The following is a 9,161-nucleotide window of genomic DNA, read 5'->3' on the forward strand; positions in this document are numbered from 1 at the left end:
ATTCGTACTCATATTCATATAGATTGGTATCATTCGTATTCGGCCCTCTTAGGCTCGATGGGCTTACTAGTGTTCGTACTCGGCCCTTTCGGCTCGATGGGATCGCTATCATACGTGCTCGGCCCTCCTGGCTCGATAGACTTACTGACATTCGTACTCGGCCACTATGGGCTCGATAGGCTTAGTAGTATTCGTACTCGGCCTCATGGGCTCGATACACTTGGTAGCATTCGTACTCGGCCCTTCCGGGCTCGATACATACATATGTACATATACATCACATAGGGGTATCATGACCCTTACACAACTAGTCATCATCCTGCATTCATCATAACATATACATATACTTACCATCATGTCGTATTTACTTATACACGTTTGACCATTATCCGTATTCGGCCACGAGGGCTCGATCACATCACATATATCCCATATCGTACATGCATTATAGGTTCATTACTATTTCTCGTTTCATAGTCATATAGTAGCTTTGTTTTACTCTAGCGTCATCATATGCTTATCATCATATCATATATATATATATATGCATAACTGTAATAACTGCCCGACCATATAGGTGCGGTGTAATAGTCAATATCACCATATACTCATTACATCATGCTTATCATAACCTGCTCATCGTAGTATGCTTATCATAACTCATCGTGGTATGCTTGACATCATATACGTATTACAATACATGCATAGGGACTCTTAGCTATTCATACTTTATCGGGGTGACATAAGGTCGTGGACCCCCGATGTCATTATGAGCATTCTTACGTATTACTCGCCTCACCTTGAAGGAACAAGCATAAGGTGAGTGTGCACAATGATCAATATCATTAAATTACATAAATGTCATCATTAGCTTCTTAGAAGCATCATATCATAGGCCATAGCATTTCTAGACTTTAGCTTACTATCATCATTTTTGCATTCAACTCATATCTCTTATTTCGTATAGCTATTCGTGAGTGAGGACTCTTGATTTTCTTGGAGAGGGCACATTCGTAGTAAAGAGAGATTTCATGCCATAGAAGTCATGCCTTGGAAAGAAAGGGCTAAGCTTTACATACCTTTGTCGTTTGGCTTATTCTATTGCTTGCTCGTTCTCCTTTAATGCTCTCGTTTACCTTCAATGGAATTCGTATCAACATTAGCTATATAATCGTGGAATCATACTTACTAAGGCTATAGAAATTTGGGCAGCATCTCCTTTGTTTATACTACTTTCCGCCATATTCCATATCAACTCCCAACATTCATAATAATCATCATGATATCATTAACAATAATCGTAGTTCATTCACACGACTCGCATTCCATAATTTCACCTCAATTTCCCATAGTTATGACTAAAAATCCATCGTCGTATTCTTTCGTATACAATACTTATTTCATGTCCTAAAGGTCATTTATAACGTATTTATATCATCAACATATTCATTTCCATGATTCAATCCAACTACTATTTCAAGATGACATTATTCTTCTATATCTAACCCATTTGCTATACACTCTTTCAATTCATATGTTTCAACCTAATAATACTTCAATTAGCATGTAATAAACATGAAATTTACCTTGGATGATGGAGGAACAAGCCTTGGATGACAATTCACCTTTTCCACCAAAACCCTACTTTCTCTCTCTTGGATTTCTTGATTTGTATGACTTTTGATGGGTTTCTTTCACTTGATTCTCTTGATTTCTTGTTGTTGATCTTTGATTTCCTTGGTTTTCTTGTGCTTGAAGTGTTTGGAGAATGTCTCTAGAGGGTTCTTGGGTTGGAGAGTGAAAGATGAGTGAAAATATGAAATGAGAAAATGATCCCATATATATTAAAATACTTCGGGCAACAACATACGGACTAACATACGGTCCGTACTATTTATACGGACCGTATGTCCCGGCGTACATTCGGTCCAAAGGGTGGCTGGTCCCTTCTTTGGCCAATTATACGGCTGGTATAATTTATACGGTCCGTAGATTGGACCGTATAATGCCCGAGATTCCATTTTCGTTCTTGTCGTCTCGTTTGATCTCCGATCCTTATGGAACCTTCTTAACACTTGTTCATCACTTCAATACCATTCTAAGGGACGTTATAAATCTTCCTTGGGGCATCATCCACACATCATTAGCTCCATACTCGAAGTTCTTACCCGATACCCAACATATGGCTCGCTTCTCTTAACAACTTTCTTTCCTTAACCCGAATGCCTTTGGAAATCCTACTTAGGATCATCAAACACTATTGTTTACTTGTCCAAACCTCGTATACATCATACCCCTCGTTAGTCTATTCACCGTACGCTAAGGGAAAAATTTTCAAGGTGTAACATTCTTCCCCCCTTTTGGAACATTCGTCCCCGAATGTTAGATCGCCGGGGATTCTAGAAAAATTTTGCCAGAGTTTCCCCTGTAATATGGCACTATCACCCTGTCACAACAGCCCATAATATCATTGCCTCACAGGGCCATAACACAATAGCATTATAGATTGGCCACACACGACCCATATACATAAAAATAGAGCATACATACCTTATCATTCCGAAGTTTCATCATATAGCTCTTCCGGCTAAAATAAGTGCAAATTTTTTTTTTTGTGGAGCCCAATATTTTATTTCACAAATAGGGGACATAACATCTGAGTAATGATGAAAATAGGGGTGTTCAGATACTCTAATTATTACACTTCATTTAATGCATTCCCCTTTCTTACCCCATAATGGCATCAAATCTTACATGGTTTGCAACTCTATCTCGCTGGGTTTCATTAGCGAAGTATAATTGCTTGCTAGTCACATCACCGCTCTTGGCTGGTTCATGTGCGTATACATCTATACATATACAGATATCCATATCCATACACATGTTTGTGTTCATAGCCATATTTCTATTCACGATCACATTCATTTACATACTCATATTCATCACATTTCTACATTCGTAACATACTTGTACTCATATTCGTGTCGTTCACATATCGTATATATCACACATGCTTAACATATTCGTACTCGTATTGATTCCGTATACATAGCATTTACATAGCATTCATATAACCTTTACATAACATACCCGACTATAAAGAATCGGTACTTTACATACTTGGCCCGGCCAAGGCCCCGGGTCATCCGTACTTAACTGTAATGGTGCGTGTTCATCTTCATGTATACATATTCATACACATATATCGTACTCTACCTGGTCATACAAGCTCGAGGTTTCCATAATAGTCATATATAGGCACATATACATATAAGATCATAAGCATCTCTTAACATCATTACTATCATCGCTTATCACATCTATCTAACACGTATTAGGGTCTATCGTTAACTTTCTACACTTGCGTTTCTTTTCCTCGCTTCCCCCCTTTGGGGTCTTGCCTATACCATTTTTAAATTCACATTCTTGCCTTCAAATCTTTAATTCGTATACCTCTTACTATACTGCGTCTTATTCATGCTGTTTCTGATGATCCATAGCTACGATAATCTATATGTGGAGGCTTAACATACTCGTGTCTTACCTCTTCTCTTTACACTATACATAAGTAGTATCTTATAGTCGTAACTCATCGTCATCACTATATTGGAAGTTTTACTCCTCATATCTTACTTCCTTAAACTTAAGAACCATAATACCACACATCATTCTTTCCCCATTACCCTCGCTACATAATATAACTTCTCAATTTATACTTGCTTATTACTACAATTATTTTATTCTTCCTTCAACACATAATCAAAGATGTAGGTATACCTGTGACAGCGTCGGGGGGTGACTCTGGATTTTGTCGCTCAGCCAATGCATACATACGATGCCGAGGACCACTTGAATTAGACGCTCTCCCCCTGCCTCTACCCCGCGCTACTAGTGTCTGGGAGTCTTGTCCCGCGGGGCGCATAGATGACGAAGATCCGGCTGCGGATCCCGTGGGCTGGACCGCACGCCTGTCGCCTCGAAATGGGCACTCTCTCATAATATGACCTGACTGGCTACAACTATAGCAAACATCCGACCCCACTCGACAGGGTCCCCAATGTTGTTTACCGCACTGGGTACATTGTGGTATGGACGATCTCGTCTGGCCTGAATCACTTCTATACTGAGAACCAGATTCTCTGAAACTCTGACTCGGTCCGGAATGAATGGAGTAATCGGACCCCTGGCCTGAGTGCCTAGAGTATGACTTCCTCGATCTCCCTCTATAGCTACTATCGGCACCCATAGGTCTGGCCCTCTTACTTTGCCCCTTATCACCTTCACGTTCACTCCTTTGCGGGCATCACGTTGTTGCCACTTCTAAATTTTGGGCATGGGCTTGAATGCGGGAAATATCCATCCCGTCTTGCAATGAAGCCGTTAAACATTCTTGATATAAATGTGGCCCTAAGCCGCTCACAAACTCGTACACTCGTCACCCATGTCGGCCACCATCATCGGAGCATATCTAGCCAACGAATTAAATTGAAGGCTATATTCTCGGCGCTCATATTTCCTTGCTTTAAATTCAAGAATCTATCCGCTCTAGCTCGGCGGATCTCGGGTGGCAAATAATGACGAATGAAGGCATCAACGAACTCTTGCCACACGGGAGGGGTCGCATTCTCTTTTCTTGACGATCTCCGTACAACACGTTGTTATACCACAGAACCGCCACGTCTCGGAGTCTATAAGACGCTAACTCCACCGATTCGGTTTCGGAGGCATGGATAATCCTCAATGTCCTTAACATTTCATCAATAAAACCTTGAGGGTCTTCATCCGGCTTTGACCCGAAAAACTCGGGGGATTCAAACTCATAAAATCACGGGCCTAGTACTAGCGGCCACCGTCACTTAAGCCCGAACCTTGCCGCCGTGCACGGGTGGCAACTATACGTGTCAATAAGTTAATGGCCTCGGCCACTTGTTGGCCGAAGTAGATGGTGGAGGAATTGTAGGCATAGGAGAGGCATAATATCGGAGCCGAAGCCCTTCTTGCTCTTCCGTAACGGGCGGAGTAGTGGAGGCACTAGATGGAACCTCGTCATGTGATTCGCCCTCATCTATATTCATAGGAGGCTCTATTTGCGCCGCCTCTTCATCGTAGACGTATCTCGCCCTGCGGGCGGCTTTAGCTTTCCCTTTTGGCGGCATTTACGAAATCACAACATACTATATAACATTAGGGAGGAATTTCATCTTATACTTGGCTCTATCGCACGATCTCATATGAAGAAAGATGGTCATTTTTCCTAAATGTCCCCGTAGCCTCTTGTTTATTAGTGTGGCGCGCAACACACCATAAACAAGACTCTACTAGACACGGCTCGTAGACACTTCCTAGGACCGAAAAATTCACACATTACGCTCGATACCACTTTTGTCACGACCCGACCTACGGGCCGCGACGGTACCCGAGGGCCGACCACCGAGCACCCCACCATTCTCTTGCCTAACTTTGTCTTTATTCATTTCTCTTGTCGTTTATAATAATAGAAAATGACTTTCATATAGAACATATTTGCTTATATAACGTAGGCCCTTTGGCTATCAAAATAATAATCGTATACATAGGCTTTCATTTACACAATGACTGTGGGACCATGCTACCCACACATACACACACACACATATATATATAGTATCTACGCCCCTCTCTCTAGCCTCTACTAGAACACTAAACATATGGACGGGACGGACCCCGCCGTGCCCAAAATATATGTACACCAAACCATATCTCAAAATAGCACCTCGAATAAAGGAGGGCTCCCGCAACTCGTCTTTATTCATTTCTCTTGCTAGCTGCGATATCTGCACCGTCTCCTCGTCTACCCGTGGGCATGAACACGGCGTCCGAAGAAAACATATGGACGTCGACGAATATTGTACCGAGTATGTAAAGCATGAGCGATAATGATGAAAAACATAACCGATAATATGTGAAATAACATAAAGCGGGAGACGATAACATTCTCTTCATAGCACTTACACGATAACATTCTTTTCGTAGGGGCGTTCCATGTTCTATTTCGTACTCGTATACATACATCCATATCCTTTACTTACTTACCTTTCATATCTATTATCTCGTCATACTCATGCCCGCATCACGTGCTTTGCATATACATAGCCCTTACTCGGCACTTACATGTTAGTAGTATATTCGAACTCTAACCACTGTCATATGTATAGCTTAATTGTACTCATAAAGATATCATGTACTTATCTCATTCGTACTCACCTAGGCGTGATGCATATGGCATAATCATACATATAACATAATCATAACAATGAAAATATCATACATGTATCATAATCGTATTCATATACGTCGGTATCATTCGTACTCATATTCATATAGATTGGTATCATTCGTATTCGGCCCTCTTAGGCTCGATGGGCTTACTAGTGTTCGTACTCGGCCCTTTCGGCTCGATGGGATCGCTATCATACGTACTCGGCCCTCTTGGGCTCGATAGACTTACTGACATTCGTACTCGGCCCCCATGGGCTCGATAGGCTTAGTAGTATTCGTACTCGGCCTCATGGGCTCGATACACTTGGTAGCATTCGTACTCGGCCCTTCCGGGCTCGATACATACATATGTACATATACATCACATAGGGGTATCATGACCCTTACACAACTAGTCATCATCCTGCATTCATCATAACATATACATATACTTACCATCATGTCATATTTACTTATACACATTTGATCATTATCCGTATTCGGCCACGAGGGCTCGATCACATCACATATATCTCATATCGTACATGCATTATAGGTTCATTACTATTTCTCGTTTCATAGTCACGTAGTAGCTTTGTGTTACTCTAGGGTCATCATATGCTTATCATCATATCATATATATATATGCATAACTGTAATAACTGCCCGACCATATAGGTGCGGTGTAATAGTCAATATCACCATATACTCATTACATCATGCTTATCATAACACCTTTCATCGTAGTATGCTTATTATAACTCATCGTGGTATGCTTGACATCATATACGTATTACAATACATGCATAGGGACTCTTAGCTATTCATACTTTATCGGGGTGACATAAGGTCGTGGACCCCCGATGTCATTATGAGCATTCTTACGTATTCTGCCTCACCTTGAAGGAACAAGCATAAGGTGAGTGTGCACAATGATCAATATCATTAAATTACATAAATGTCATCATTAGCTTCTTAGAAGCATCATATCATAGGCCATAGCATTTCTAGACTTTAGCTTATATCATCATTTTTGCATTCAACTCATATCTCTTATTTCGTATAGCTATTCGTGAGTGAGGACTCTTGATTTTCTTGGAGAGGGGACATTCGTAGTAAAGAGAGATTTCATGCCATAGGAAGTCATGCCTTGGAAAGAAAGGGATTAAGCTTTACATACCTTTGTCGTTTAGCTTATTCTATTGCTTGCTCGTTCTCCTTTAATGCTCTCGTTTACCTTCAATGGAATTCGTATCAACATTAGCTATATAATCGTGGAATCATACTTACTAAGGCTATAGAAATTTGGGCAAAGCATCTCCTTTGTTTATACTACTTTCCGCCATATTCCATATCAACTCCCAACATTCATAATAATCATCATGATATCATTAACAATAATCGTAGTTCATTCACACGACTCGCATTCCATAATTTCACCTCAATTTCCCATAGTTATGACTAAAAATCCATCGTCGTATTCTTTCGTATCCAATACTTATTTCATGTCCTAAAGGTCATTTATAACGTATTTATATCATCAACATATTCATTTCCATGATTTAATCCAACTACTATTTCAAGATGACATTATTCTTCTATATCTAACCCATTTGCTATACACTCTTTCAATTCATATGTTTCAACCTAATAATACTTCAATTAGCATGTAATAAACATGAAATTTACCTTGGATGATGGAGGAACAAGCCTTGGATGACAATTCACCTTTTCCACCAAAACCCTACTTTCTCTCTCTTTGGATTTCTTGATTTGTATGACTTTTGATGGGTTTCTTTCACTTGATTCTCTTGATTTCTTGTTGTTGATCTTTGATTTCCTTGGTTTTCTTGTGCTTGAAGTGTTTGGAGAATGTTCTAGAGGGTTCTTGGGTTGGAGAGTGAAAGATGAGTGAAAATATGAAATGAGAAAATGATCCCATAAGTGTATTAAAAACTGGTCGGGCAACAACATACGGACCAACATACGGTCCGTACTATTTATACGGACCGTATGTCCTGGCGTACATTCGGTCCAGTGGCTGGTCCCTTCTTTGGCCAATTATACGGCTGGTATAATTTATACGGTCCGTAGATTGGACCGTATAATGCCCAGTGATTCCATTTTCGTTCTTGTCGTCTCGTTTGATCTCCGATCCTTATGGAACCTTCTTAACACTTGTTCATCACTTCAATACCATTCTAAGGGACGTTATAACTCTTCCTTGGGGCATCATCCACACATCATTAGCTCCATACTCGAAGTTCTTACCCGATACCCAACATATGGCTCGCTTCTCTTAACAACTTTCTTTCCTTAACCCGAATGCCTTTGGAAATCCTACTTAGGATCATCAAACACTATTGTTTACTTGTCCAAACCTCGTATACATCATACCCCTCGTTAGTCTATTCACCGTACGCTAAGGGAAAAATTTTCAAGGTGTAACATCCGTCATACCTATATGTACACAAAAGAATCATACTAAGCTAAACTACAACTTCAGAACAAGTGGAGTGCTCCAATACAAGTGCTCAGAAGGCAGCCTAAGGGTCTGAACCGTCTCCCTTTCTACGTGCGGGCATGAACGCAGCGTCCACAAATAAAAGGACGTCAGTACGAATAATGTGCTGAGTATGTACGGTATGAAGAACAACATAACAAAGATATGAAAGTAACATGATATAAAGAGAAATAACCTGTACATCTGAATACTGAGAAGGCGGATGACATGCATGCTTTCCTTTAAAAAAAATATTTTCATACATATATAAGAGTCATATCATCATCATACCGTACCCAACCATAATAAGGCTCGGTGTCAACATACTCGGCCGTGATAGGCTCGGTGTTATCGTACCCAACTACAGTGGTGTTCACAATAGGTGCCGTACCTGGCCGACTATAGTACGGCTCAGTGTCAT

The sequence above is a fragment of the Lycium ferocissimum genome, chromosome 6 (assembly GCF_029784015.1).
Source record: "Lycium ferocissimum isolate CSIRO_LF1 chromosome 6, AGI_CSIRO_Lferr_CH_V1, whole genome shotgun sequence".
Taxonomy (NCBI): domain Eukaryota; kingdom Viridiplantae; phylum Streptophyta; class Magnoliopsida; order Solanales; family Solanaceae; genus Lycium; species Lycium ferocissimum.